The 15,386-nt window shown below is 36.9% G+C and overlaps 1 pseudogene; it reads right to left on the bottom strand.

The window, feature by feature from the left end:
- Nucleotides 1-2,085: 2,085 nt before the first annotated feature.
- LOC114890230 lies at nucleotides 2,086-2,953 on the bottom strand (annotated as a pseudogene).
- Nucleotides 2,954-15,386: the final 12,433 nt, after the last annotated feature.

Consider the following 15,386-nt stretch of genomic DNA (forward strand, 5'->3'; position numbering starts at 1 on the left):
GGGGCTCTGGCTCACTCAGGCCAGGGGGAGGACAGGGCATGGATGAGGGGCGAGGCTGCGGAGGCAGAGGCCGTTGTGACGTTGCACCAGCCTGAGGTGTGCCATGCGTTCTCCCGGGGGAGTTCTCCCTGGATCCCGGGACCCTGGCAGTGGCGGGCTGCACAGGCTCCCCGGAAGGGGGGTGTGGCTAGTGACCTGTGCTTGCACACAGGCTTCTTGTTGGCGACAGCAGCAGCCTTAACGTCTCATGCCCGTCTCTGGTGTCCGCGCTGTTAGCCGCGGCTCGTGCCCGTCTCTGGAGCTCCTTTAAGCAGCGCTCTTAATCCCCTCTCCTCGCGCATCAGGAAACAAAGAGGGTAAAAAAAGTCTCTTGCCTCTTCGGCAGGTCCAAGCTTTTCCCCCAACTCCCTCCCGGCTAGCCGTGGTTCACTAATGCCCTGCAGGCTGTGTTCATGCCGCCAACACCAGTCCTCTCCCAGTGCTCCAACGGAAGCCGGAGCCTCAGCTCGCAGCCCCACCCGCCCCAGCGGGTGAGCAGACAAGCCTCCCGGGCTGGTGAGTGCTGGTCGGCCCTGATCCTCTGTGCGGGAATCTCTCTGCTTTGCCCTCCGCACCCTTGTTGCTGTGGTCTCCTCCACGGCTCCAAAGCTTTTCCCCTCCACCACCTACAGTCTCTTACTGCGAAGGGGCTTCCTAGTGTGTGGGAGCCTTTCCTCCTTCACAGCTCCCTCCCACTGGTGCAGGTCCCATCCCTATCCTTTTGTCTCTGTTTATTCTTTTTTCTTTTGCCCTACCCAGGTACGTGGGTACTTTCTTGCCTTTTGGGAGGTCTGAGATCTTCTGCCAGCATTCATTAGGTGTTCTGTAGGAGTTGTTCCACGTGTAGTTGTATTTCTGTTGTATCTGTGGAGAGGAAGGTGATCTCCACGTCTTACTCTTCCACCATCTTCCCGGAAGCCTCTGAAACTATGTTCTTAATCATAGAACACTTTTGTTTCTGAATACAAAGTATCTTGTGAACATCTTAAAAATCTGCTTTAGAAATGCTGCTTTGAATGGAAGAATGATAGTTAAAAAGTGTAAATGTTATTTGGACATAAGAAAAAGTATATACATCCTTGCAATTGGAAAGACTTATGGCTCCTTATGGTACTTTTAAATTAAGTTTATTGATTGCATTATTTAATAAATATTTGCCATTAGTTTTTAATAAGATCTTAGGATTAAAAAGTTATTTTGAACACTTCCTCTAATTTTACTAGTCATTTTCATTGCATTTAGATGCTATTGTGGTTCATACAAATAGATTTATGGCTGCAAAATCCATGTCCCTGCTGTATTTTATTAATACATGATGTCTCTATCCTTTTTATTGATTTATAATCTTTAATGTTACTTTCTGTTAGTATTTCTTCTCCACATGTCTTGTTTTGACTTTGCTGATTTCTACGTCTTCAACTTTTTTAAAAAAAATCACTTCATTTTGAGAATCTTTGTTTCTGAATATAACATATCTGGGTGTTAGCTCTTAATCCAGTATGACAGTCTTTGTCTTCTGTTGGATCAATTCCTTCCTTTTTTCCTTTCTTTCATTTCTCTCTCTCTCTCTTTTTATTCTTTGAAATTTTAGTTTCATTTTATGCTGCAAAACTTTTTACATGATTTTCCCAATGTTTCAATTTTCCAACATTTTTTCTAATGTGAAAACACATCAAATACATTAGACTCATAGTAAACTCCAAACAGTGAAAAACAATTCTAGAATTTATTGCATATGGTACCATCAGTGGTTGCTATTTTTAGAGATTTCTTTGGGAGATTATCCATTGAAACATAACACTTCAGAGCAAAGTCATCTTCAAGAGTTGACTTCTGAAGACAATAAAGAGTACAACAGTCCAATATTTTATAGGTGTTGTTTGACAGGTTATGAGTAGCTGTAAGCCATTTCTACACATTTTTTTCCAAAAGGCTTAAATGATGAAGATGAATCATTACTTTCAACACTACTCTACTAACATAAAGTTCTAACAACTTTCAAAATGGACTTAGAATTTGGACCAACAAGTTGGTTCAGGATATGTTTTATTTCTTTGGTGGTTCTCTTATCCATCTCAGTACTTTAGTGAATTTGAAATTGATCATATACTGCACCAGGAGCTCAGAAATGGATATACTCCTGTTTAGAGTCCCTTATTAAGCCATACTTCCTCATATCTAAAAGTAATTTATCTAACATTTCAGGAAATTTAATTTTATGGTTAAGATAAATAGCTTGGAAATCTAAATCTAAACAATCTAAAATTGTTCAGAAATATGCACATGGATTAGAAATATATTTACATGCTGAAATGGCATTTTCCCATAAGTCATTAATAGAGAATGGAACCTAAATATCAAACATCATTTTGAAGGCTTAACTTTGATTTCTGTTTTCTCTTGAGGAAAATATATTTTCTATTATTTCTGGTAATCTATAATTAACTGTACCAACCTTACAATATTAATTAATTCATGTTGTGCCTGGATGTTTATATAAAGTTTGCAACCCAAAAAATCAATTAGCTTTAGCATTCCATCAGAAAGTTAACAGGTTTCAGGTCACTGTGAAAAATGCCATGTTGATAAATTATGTGAAGGGCCCCAACATGTTTTTTCAGTTTCTCTAGTGTTCCTGTGATGCTGGATATTTTTTTTTAAGCCAACTATTAAGATCAATATTTCCACACTCCACTGCCATATAGATGTAGTGGTCTCTGATTTTATAATCCTAAAGTTAGGTACATTATTGCTGTGTTGTTATAATTTATTAAAATAAGTCATAACTCTCATAACTCTCAATTGTTTGGTCACCTGATTCTTCTAGGTTCACATATTTTATAGCATGTATCTGCTTCTTTTCACTAAACACCTGAAATACCTTACTTGAATTTTTATGTCCTACCTGCTTTAAAGTTGAATTGTTTTTATTTTATCTGAAATGTATTTTTTATTAAGATGTTGAAATCATAAGTAAAGTTTATCAATCTATTAATTCAGTTCTTTCATTTTTGATTTAAGTATTCATATACTTGTTTTTCTTCAAGTTAATTGCTTCTTTTATATCAGAGATTCCTTTATCTGTGCTGACTTTATCAGTTCCTATTTTCAACCACTGTTAATTTGGATTTTTTTTACTGCATTTCTTTCCCATTAATTGACATTTACCATTCCTCTCTCTTTATCAGATGATTTTACTTTTATAACAAGTTAACAATTGCTTCTCTCACTGAAAGGCACTGTTTATACTGCCTCATGCTTTTTAATTCTCTCTTACAACATTTCTGTATAGAAAACTATATTGAGAATACTTTAAAAGTCTCCCCATTTCCCCTTTCACACAATAAGACCTATGGAACAATTTGAATTTCCTTTTTCTCATGCTTCATGTCTATCTTGGATTTTGACTAGGGTAGTATAGTTCTTACTAGGACTATCTTTCTGTGAGTCTTATGCTGCTCTCAAGCAATACCAGAAAGTATACATTCATCCATTTTGAGTTATTCTATAAATAAATAAATTTGTATATAATATTATATATTACACATAAATGTATATAAAACAAAATAAATATAAATATAAAAACAATATATATCAATAATATACATTATATATTATGTATATTTACACAGACACACATGTGTAAGTTGTATAAATATCAAGTTTATTTATACCAATGTTCATAAGTACTATTAATCTACTATTTCATCTTCTCTTCATTGCTATATTTTGAGGTCTTGTTTTGGTTAATGTTTGGTTTGGTGGTAGTTTTTTTTTTTTTAATTTTTATTTCCAAACATTTTTCTTAGGTGTGATAGTTGAGGAATACACTTTTGAATTCTGGCATCTCTTCAAACATCTTTATGCATCTGAGATGTAAATGACATCATTAGTAAATTTGGAATTCCTGGGCTGAAATCCTTTTCTTTCAGTAGTTCATAAGTGGTATTCTGCATTTAGCTGCTGATAATACAAAGATGCCAGTCAGATTTATTTTCCTCTGCTCGTAGCTTATCTTTACATATGGAGAATTATAAAATTATTTATCTATTGTTACAGATGATATGTTTTATCAAGATAGGTGTTCTTTCTCACCAGTACAGCCTGGAACTCAATGACCTCTCTCAATATGAAGACACATGCTTCATTCAGCTCAGAGAATTGCCTTCAATCAAGTGTTCTGTTATACCTGATCCTCCATCTGTCCATTTTCCTCCCTTTGAAACTCCTATTCTTTTCTTGCTAATTTTCCTGAACTTGTTAACTCACTAATTTCAGTCTCAATTTCTTCTCATTTAATCTATTTTCTGAGTGTGTCTTCCTAAGTGCTTAAAACAAATCAGGTGTCCAGCTGTCTCCTCCAGCAGGTCTTTCTCTCTTGCCATGTGTTTCAAACTTTCCATTTATGTTTCTCTCTGTGGTTCCTGAGGTCTATCAAGTAAGCGGCAATTTTACTCTGCCAGTAAATTGAGACTTAGATTGAATATTTGAATGTCTCCCATGAACAGAATTCTCAGGGTTTCTGAGGTAAATGGGACTCCTTGTCTGGGGAGCTGTGGATTAAGGGCAGACTGCCACCACTCTCCTGAGGTAAATGGAAGAGTCCTTTCTGCTCTTTGGTATTTGTCTACTTCCAACCTTCCCAGTAGTGAAGAATCAGCTCACTTGTTGTTTGCAATCTGGGCTCACTGAGGTCAGGGATTTCCGGGCCACATCCTAGAAGAAAATTCTACTTTCAACCTTCACTTGGAATACGCTCCCACCTGGGCTCTACAGATCTCTGGACACCAAGCACTTTAAAGAGTAAGTCATACAGCATCAGATTTTCATTTGGAGAGATAAGGAGAGGAAAAATGTGGATGATGAATTTGAGTGGGCAAACTTGAAAACAGGGATAATATTTTGACATATTGAGTAAATCCAGGTGATATATGATATGAAATGAATATAGAAATTGACTATATGATAGAGAAAATGTAAAGAATTTTTAATCCTTTAAGAGATATAACAAAAGCCATGGCCATTGATTAAGTATAGAGGGCAAGAAAGCAAGAGCCACCTGAGCTAAAACTCAAGATTCTGGTTTGAGGTAAGGTGACAAGATAATTTTTTTGCCTTTTAATGAGAAAGGAGAAGTGTATTATTTGGACCAAATTGGTACCAGAATATACTGCTGGGTCTATAAAATCTCCTATCCAGATTGGGATTTCCAGATATTCATTGGTTCTCTATCATGAACTCAGTAAAACTTGATAAAATGGAATTTTGAAGATTTTTAAAAGATCAAGATCATAAAGATTATCGATAACATTGTTCCACAGGTACTTTAACACTATTTTGAAAGAGAATCTCTGTTCACTCTGAATTCATTCAGTCATTAAGTATTCGCTATCTTTATATCATTAACAGGAATGGTGAGAAGCAGTTTAGAATCAAAGATGAATAAAACAGTCTCTTTCCTGAAGAAGTTCTGTTACACCGATAAACTCTTATTTCTCAGAACTCTTATGGCTCAGTATCAGAGAAATTCATAGATTGTCATGAGAAGAGAGGACCTGGAGGTTGTGTTGGTGAGAGAAGTCATACTTAATCTGATTTTTAAAGGATGAAGAGAAGTTAAATAGGGAAAGCTCAAGGACATTTTAGAAAGAAAATGACACAAAAGCAGATGACTGTGGCAAAAAACAGCATAGTATAGGCGGAGCAATACAAGCAATTTTGTGCAGCTAGTTAATAAGTGTGAAACTGGGATTAAAAAAGAAAGAATTTGAATGGAGCAGTAAGTGCCGGGTCATGAAATAGTTTGTTAGGAAGTTTAAGAATTAACCTATACATAATGAGAAGCTAGGAAATATTTACAGAATTTTTTTTTTTATGACAGCAACATGGTCAGATTTTTTTTTTTAGACGGATCACTTTCTCGGCTGTAATGTAAATGGATCCAAGGGGGATAAGACTGGAAACAACAGAGATTGTGGAAGTTACTGCATTGGTTTAAGACAGAGATACTCATGTTGGAATTATGTCATTTGAATAGGAATAAAGTTAATTTAAGTTTTAGACAGATAACTTGATTTTATGTTCTAGTTAAATTGAGTATAAAAGTAAAGATTCCCAGTTGACAGGTGGTCAAGCACATGTAAGGCTGTAAGGAGACAGCTGGGTTGGAAATAAGATTTTGAGTCATCAGCTCACAGGTGTTAGAGGAAGGCATGAGAATAGAGAGAATTTCTCAGGAAAATCATGCCAAGTGAAGTGGTATTAATCTGAACTAGGAATTATGGTGGTAAGCAAGCTTAAAGGGTGGACAAAGAAAGTGATCATCAGGAAAAATTAGTTTTTTTAAAGATAAAGAGATATCTAATAACATTGGCACCTGAAGACATCAGTACTGTTTACTAATATCCAGTTCTCTCTTCCCTTGGGCACATGGGAGGATTGTACTCCTCATTCCCTATGAGTTAGGCATGGTCAACAGACTCATTCGATCAATGAAATGTGAATAATAGAGACATATTACTTCCAAGAGAAAGCCAGTAATTGCCCAACTCCCCGCGCCCTCTAACTTTGGTATGCTTATCACAGAAGCATTTGTTGAGATGAAGCCTCAAAAAGCCTGGATTATTGTCTATTCTTCATAGCTGAATGAATGTTGTTTCAACAGAATTTTTAATACTAAATCTAATCTTAGCCCATGAAAAGAGCTGTTAGTATTCATTAGGAAATCCATTCTGATCTTAGCAGGACATTTTTGGTGACCTAGTGAGATAAGTCAAACTTCAGTGCATCTAGGAGTTTAACGGATGTGATATGGTGGACATAATATGCATCCCTTGCTACTATATGAACATTGGGAGAGAGGAGAGAAACTGGAGAGTATATCCGGGGAACTGTAGAGTCAAGACAGGGTCCAATTCGGCAGGGGTGAATCAAAGAGAGAGACTTCAGGAATGTTCGTGCTGAGGGAAGGGAGCCAGTTACAATAGGAATGAACACAAAAGAAAAGGAGTGATCAGTGAAGCTATTTTCTACAAATGCCAGGAGATATTGCAATAAAGGACACACAGGGAGAAGGATTTAGGATGAGCTACAGTCACACAAAGAGAAGGCTTTAAACAGGAAGAGATAACCCTCAATATCCTAGACAGGAAGTTAGGAGGGATAGAGAGGAAGGAATTAAGGAAAGAACCAGGGTTTAGTTAAGGTAAAATAACAAATCATGAGAGTGACAGCCTTCTGTGTTAAATGAGATATTGGGTGGTTTGTTAATAATGAAATTATGTTTTCAGAGGTTACAGTGCAAATTTTGGAGGTGGGGCAATAAGAAAAAAGACAGCAGTATAGACGTTTACATCAGAGAATATTTAGAGGAAAACTGGGAAAAAAGGATTTATCCATCAACAAATTGATAATTGAGATCTTTGCCATGTCTTTTAACTTTGTCTAAAGTCTTTTAGTAACAAAACTACTCAGTATGCTAAGCAATATCTGCCCTGGTGTTAGTGGCTCTGCCATATGTTTTAAATAATATCGTTTAAAAGATGTTGAACAGTGTGCGTCTTCTAAAATCTTGTAATACTAAAATCAGTCGATTGTAGAATGACCTAAAGCACTAATTCCATTAAATATGTCCATGAGCAGTATTTTAGAATCATTTTCTTTGCCTAGTATCATGATTTATATCTTAACTAATTGGAATCTTTTTTTTTTTAATTGCTCTGTGCCAAATATCACAAACTAAGTGGCTTAAAACAACACAAATATGTTATCTCCCAGTTTCAATTGTTGAAGAGCCTGGCACTATCTAGCCGACTTCTTTGCTCATGTTGGCTGGGGCTGCTATCTCATCTGAAGCTTAAATTCCCCTTCCCAGCTCATTCAAGTTGTAATTAGAACTTAGATTCTTTGGATTATAGGACTGAGGTTCCAACTTTCTTACTGGCTGTTAGTCAGAGCCCATTCTTAGCATTGAGAGGCTGCTTGTGGTTTCCTGTGTTCATCATAATATGGTGGTTGCTCCTTTAAGGCTTTGAAACTTACTTCCTCTCACTGTGATTTAAAGAGCTCATATAGACAGGCCCATCCACATAATTTCCTTTTGATTCACTCAAGGTCAGCTGATTAGTAACCTTAACTCTATTTACATTTGTAAAGTCTCCTTTGTCACCTAATATAATCATGAGAGTGATAATCCACCAAATTCACAGGTTCTGAACACACCCAAGATGAGGAAATTACACAAGACATTTACACCAATGTGAAAATCTTTAGGGCCATCTTAGAATTACAATTATGCCAACAATCTTGACAATCAGAACACTTAAATAGTACATGGGCTTCCCTGGTGGCACAGTGGTTGAGAGTCTGCCTGCCGATGCAGGGGACAGGGGTTCATGCCCCGGTCGGGGAAGATCCCACATGTCACGGAGCGGCTGGGCCCGTGAGCCATGGCCGCTTAGCCTGCGCGTCCGGAGCATGCATGTCCGGAGCCTGTGCTCGGCAACGGGAGAGGCCACAACAGTGAGATGCCCAAGTACCACACACACACACACACACACACAAAAAACAATAGTATAAAAATTGATGTAGAAAGAAGAGCATGAGAGAACAAAGTCATGCATGAGAGAGGAAATACAAGAGATATTTTTACATAAAGAAGATGAATGATTCTATAAGCTTCTAAAACTGACCCAAAAGGATTTTTTAATCTCCTATAGCCATGGAGATATAAAGAAAAAACACAAATTTTTGACTTTTCAAGTAAAAGATTACAATGCAAATGAAATTCAGAACCTCTCTGGAGCTCTTAAGTGAAAGTGAGAATGATGATTAGAAAAAATCGGAATGATGGAATTTGTAGGAATTCTGATAGATTATGATTATTTACACCACCACCTCCAATCCTTTTTAACTTTGCTTTTAAAAAGAAAAAAATCTCTTGCTCTAATGGAGATTGTTAGCATTCCTTTGCTTTAACTCTCTTTAATAACCTCATTTGAAGCAGATGCATTTCAAGGGGATGCTGATTGATTTTAAGATCCACAAGTACAATCTCTCAGATCTTCCTGAGCCATACCCTCAGAAGAATTAAGATGAATTATGACTTGAGAGGAGATGGACAAAAATCTGGCAAATCATTTGGTTTTTATTCTACTATTTATAACAACCAAAACCTGGGGCTACATATAATTCATGTACGAAAATATTATACATGTGTTACGTTAGGAAGGAAAAATCATAACATTATATGGAGTCAAACAATTAATATGGATTGCAGCTTGAGCAGTGATAGGTATCTCTAATTACTTGGTAGATAACTGAAATCTGGACTCAATATTGGCTTATGTTAAATAAAATTGAGATATTGGAACTTAACTGGAACATAATGCAGGAAGAAATGACAGTACTTAGAGACAGAAGCTATCTGTAGAGAATTCTTCATAGGTTATTTACTCACCCTAACTAATCATGCTCCCAAGAGGGCTCTTCAGTTGCTTTCCCTTCTCCCTGGTCTTCCTTCATTTTCTCTGGCTCCTGGGCTAAGGGTAGTGTACATATGTTCAACTCCATAACAAAGGCTCTGGTTTCTGTAGGATGTCTTCATCACTGAGCTCAGAGGTAACAAGAAACAGTATGATATTCAGTCTGTCCTCCTGTGGTTCCAGCTTTCTGCTATCTTCTCTTCCTGCCTGTAGACTTCAGCCTCCAGCACTAGAAACAAAAACATCCATGCAAAGACTATTTAGTCAACCCCCCTACTTCCATAAGTCATTTTCTATAATAACTATCTCACTGTTTCAGCTCCTCTGATTGAACCCTGACTGACACAAAAGGAAATCTAGTAATTTTTAAAATAAGTATAGTAGAAAAAGCAAGAAATACAAACAAATCTAAGTGGAATGAAGACACTTGAGGTGAGACACCAAGTTGGAGAATCAAGGGCTTCTTACCTAATTCCCAGATTAGAACCGATAGGTAGACTCTACAGATCCTGGAGTAAAGGAGAAACTGGGTTTCCTTAAAGGTGTATCCTCGTAACAAAAATGCAAATATGTAATGGAGATAGTCTTCCTGGTTTTCCGCTGGGGTCCTGTGAACATTTTTAGGGTAACTTGCTTTGGACAAGAGAAGTATTGAGAACTGTTAAGTGTTACTCAGTGCACAGCTGTGAACTGACATGAAGTTTTGATCATCCAAAAGACCACTGCACACTTTTACTCAGAATGGGGGCTCATGGAGGTCAGCTGAGAAATTATATGTTGGCCTGAATCCATCTTTTAGTGGGCTTGGTAAATTTGCAAAAACATTCTGTAGTTATCTTCTCAAATTCCAGGTATATAGTTAACATATCTCCATAGTTGACAGAATTCCTACGTTGGTTTCCTGGCCCATGGAGTAAAGGCTGTTATGGTACAAAGGAAAAGTGGAGGTCTCTGATCTCATTATATCCAAAAAGAAAAAAAAAAAAAAGAATATTATCCATGATGCAATCTCAAAGAATGATGCCAACATCAAAGACTTGAAAGATGTAAGAATAGTGAGTTCTAACTTATCTCCATTGAAAATGCCACTTTGGCTATGAAGAAATACCAGTGATGTAGAATGAACGGGAATTATTGGAAACAATTAGAAATTGCCTCCATTGCAACTGTCGTTTCAGATGCGAACTGCATACTGTAACAAATACCACGAAGGTCAGTAGGCGTGGCAAAAAACTATTAATATGGTAAATGCTTGCATCTATGTTTTAATTAGGAAGGACCACCAGAGAGTTTGCTTTCATAAAGCACTGAGGACAGCACATCTTCACAGTATTACCTCAGGAATATGTCAGCTCTGTCCTATGTCACAGCGTAGTACACAGGAAACTTGTTTTACCATCCCTTTGAACATAATACTATCTTACCAGACTGATATCATGGAAATTAGATTATGGTGGTCAAGACATAACAAGTAACCTTTAGAACTATTTGTAAAAGGTACTTGCCAATAGTGGAAGATAATTTTCCATGAAAATTCAGAAAGGATGAATGTTATGCATGAAGTTACTAAGGACTTCCCTTAAATAGGGCCTGTGTAGCTGAGTAACTAATCTCCAGTTGCAAAGACTAATGCTAAATTCCTAATAGGATGTCATTTCCCAAGAGGACCACCCTGATTCCTGATGGTAGTTGAATTGTATTTAATCTCTTCCTTCCATCACATAGGGGAGAAGGGTAAGGAAAATAAATAATTCATTAAAACGGTGATTCAGGTTATAGATGTTTTTGTCTGCCCCAAATTCTTTCAGCATCACCCTTATTGGCTTATTAAATACTTTATTTAACATTGTGATATTCATACAACACAGTTCCTGAACAAGGAAATCATTTTTCAACCAATGAAACAAGAAAACTTGCTTACTATCACGAAGTTCGTTGATTTCGCCATATAACCCCATTCTTAGAAGTAGCAGGATTAATACTGATACAAATTGAGATGGTCCCTGAGGACTTAGTTATTTTGCTGATTGGATGACAATAACTTGTCATGCTACAATGACTATTATAGCTGGAAAAGTACACCATATATTGGAATAAATGTAAAAGTTTTGGATTCTATTCTTGGCTCTATCTTTAATTAATTGTATAGATTGAGACAAATCAGTGTATGCTTTCATAATTTTTTTATTAATTTATTTATTTAATTAATTTATTATTTTTGGCTGTGTTGGGTCTTTGTTGCTGTGCGCGGGCTTTCTCTAGTTGTGGCAAGCGGGAGCTAGTCTTCATTGCGGTGCACGGGCTTCTCCTTGCAGTGGCTTCTCTTGCTGCAGAGCACGGGCTCTAGGCGTGTGGGCTTCAGCAGTTGTGGCGGGTGGGCTTCCGTAGTTGTGGCTCGTGGGCTCTAGAGCACAGGCTCAGTAGTTGTGGCGCATGGCTTATAGTTGCTCCACGGCATGTGGGATCTTCCCGGACCAGGGTTCAAACTGGTGTCCCCTGCATTGGCAGGTGGATTCTTAACCACTGTGCCACCAGGGAAGCCCATCATATTTTTAAAAAGAAGAAAGATTGTTTCTAAGAACGACAGAAGTATCCAAGGTGTTTGAGAAAGATCCAATGGTTAAAAGTTTACAATGAATATTTTAAAGTATATTTAGTTTTAAATGTAATGCCCCTTTAAAAATATCTGAGAAACTTCTTGTGGATGTTAGGTGGTTATCAGTGGCTATCAGATGCCTATAACTGAGATTTCATCTGTCAGTTTATCATATGAACAGTGTTTGACATGCTGAACTTTTGACCATTACATCCTTTTAGTGTGTTTTTGTTTTTATTTAAATATATTTTTGTTTATAATTGTTGAAGTAGAAATTCTTAATGGTTTAGGACAAATTTCATGCTTTGCCAAAGTTTTGAATATTATTTTGAATTCGCTAAACATTAAAAGAATTTTATGACTAAAAAAATGATTAATATATAGTAAGATCCATGGTTCTAGTGACTAAAGAGAACTGAACTCTTCTTTCATTTACAGTTAATATCTCAGAGTAATCTTCTATTTTTGGCATGCAGGTGAAAGTCAGAGTTGAGTAATCATGATGGCAAAAGGAACAGCTGCTAAACATTCCAAAGTGAGCATTATAAACCTAATATAATATCAAGCTTTGGAAGTTAATGTTGGTATAGGATTTTTATATTCTTAGGAAAAACTAGTAAAAAAAAAAGTACAAAATACGAGAGAAATGTATTTATTTTAAACATCTTTATTAGAGTATAATTGCTTTACAATGGTATGTCAGTTTCTGCTTTATAGCAAAGTGAATCAGTTATACATATACATATGTGAATCAGTTATACATATACATATCTCTTCCCTCTTGCATCTCCCTCCCTCCCACACTCCCTATCCCACCCCTCTGGGTGATCACAAAGCACCGAGCTGATCTCTCTGTGCTATACAATCGCTTCCCACTAGCTATCTATTTTACGTTTGGTAGTGTATATATGTCCATGCCACTCTCTCACTTTGTCCCAGCTTACACGTCCCCCTCCCCATATCCTCAAGTCCATTCTCTACTAGGTCTGCATCTTTATTCCCATCTTATTCCTATGTTCTTTGAACCATTTTTTCTTTTTTTTTAGATTCCATATATATGTGTTAGCATACAGTATTTGTTTTTCTCTTTCTGACTTACTTCACTCTGTATGAGTGTCTAGGTCCATCCACCTCGCTACCAATAACTCAATTTCATTTTTTTTATGGCTGAGTAATATTCCATTGTATATATGTGCCACATCTTTATCCATTCATCTGTTGATGGACACTTAGGTTGCTTCCATGTCCTGGCTATTGTAAATAGAACTGCATTGAACATTTTGGTACATGACACATTTTTTTTTTTTTTTTTTTTTTTGCAGTACACGGGCCTCTCACTGTTGTGGCCTCTCCCATTGCAGAGCACAGGCTCTGGACGCGCAGGCTCAGCGGCCATGGCTCACGGACCTAGCCGTTCCGTGGCATGTGGGATCTTCCCGGACCGGGGCACGAACCCATGTCCCCTGCATCGGCAGGGGATTTGCATTTCTCTAATGATTAATGATGTTGAGCAATCTTTCATGTGTTTGTTGGCAATCTGTATATCTTCTTTGGAGAAATGTCTATTTAGGTCTTCTGCCCATTTTTGGATTGGGTTCTTTGTTTTTTTTTTTTGATATTGAGCTGCATGAGTTGCTTATATGTCTTGAAGATTAATCCTTTGCCAGTTGCTTCATTTGCAAAAATTTTCTCCCATTCTGAGGGTTGTCTTTTGGTCTTGTTTATGGTTTCTTTTGCTGTGCAAAAGCTTTTAAGTTGCATTGGGTCCCATTTGTTTATTTTTGTTTTTATTTCCATTTCTCTAGGAGATCAGTCAAAAAGGATCTTGTTGTGATTTATGTCATACAGTTTTCTGCCTATGTTTTCCTCTAAGAGTTTGATGGTGTCTTGTCTTACATTTAGGTCTTCAATCCATTTTGAGTTTATTTCTGTTTATTTCTGTGTATGGTGTTAGGGAGTGTTCTCATTTCATTCTTTTACATATAGCTGTCCAGTTTTCCCAGCACCACTTACTGAAGAGGCTGTCTTTTCTCCACTGTATATTCTTGACTCCTTTATCAAAGATAAGGTAACCATATGTGCGTGGGTTTATCTCTGGGCTTTCTATTCTGTTCCATTGATCTATCTTTCTGTTTTTGTGCCAGTACCATACTGTCTTGATTACTGTAGCTTTGTAGTATAGTCTGAGGTCAGGGAGCCTGATTCCTCCAGCTCCGTTTTTCTTTCTCAAGATTGCTTTGGCTATTCAGGGTCTTTTGTGTTTCCATACAAATTGTGAAATTTTTTGTTCTAGTTCTGTGAAAAATATCAGTGGTAGTTGATAGGGTTTGCATTGAATCTGTAGATTGCTTTGGGTAGTAGAGTCATTTTCACAATGTTGATTCTTCCAATCCAAGAACATGGTATATCTCTCCATCTATTTGTGTCATCTTAATTACATTCATCAGTGTCATCAGTGTCTTATAATTTTCTGCATACAGGCCTTTTGTCTCCTTTGGTAGGTTTATTCCTAGATATTTTTTTCTTTTTGTTGCAATGGTAAATGGGAGTGTTTTCTTAATTTCACGTTCAGAATTTTCATCATTAGTGTATAGGAATGCCAGAGATTTCTGTGCATTAATTTTGTATCCTGCTACTTTACCTAATTCATTGATTAGCTCCAGTAGTTTTCTGGTAGCATCTTTAGGATTCTCTATGTATAGTTTCATGTCATGTACAAACATTGACAGCTTTACTTTTTCTTTTCCAATTTGGATTCCTTTTATTTCTTTTCTTCTCTGATTGCTGTGGCTAAAACTTCCAAAACTATGTTGAATAATGTTGGTAAGAGTGGGCAACTTTGTCTTGTTCCTGATCTTAGTGGAAATTGTTTCAGCTTTTCACCATTGAGGATGATGTTGGCTGTGGGTTTGTCTTATATAGTCTTTATTATGTTGAGGAAAGTTCCTTCTATGCCTACTTTCTGGAGGGTTTTTACCATAAATGGGTGTTGAATTTTGTCGAAAGCTTTCTGTGCATCTATTGAGATTATCATACGGTTTTTCTCCTTCAAGTTTTTAATATGGTGTATCATGTTGATTGATTTGTGTATAATGAAAAACTCTTGCATTCCTAGGATAAACTCCACTTGATCATAGTGTATGATCTTTTAAATGTGCTGTTGGACTCTGTTTGCTAGTATTTTGTTGAGGATTTTTGCACCTATTTCCTCAGTGATATTGGCCTGTAGTTTTCTCTCTTTGTGACATCTTTGTCTGGTTTTGGTATCA

Source organism: Monodon monoceros, unplaced genomic scaffold, assembly GCF_005190385.1.
Source record: "Monodon monoceros isolate NGI ecotype Baffin Bay Population unplaced genomic scaffold, NGI_Narwhal_1 Super_Scaffold_11, whole genome shotgun sequence".
In the NCBI taxonomy this organism is placed as follows: Eukaryota; Metazoa; Chordata; class Mammalia; order Artiodactyla; family Monodontidae; genus Monodon; species Monodon monoceros.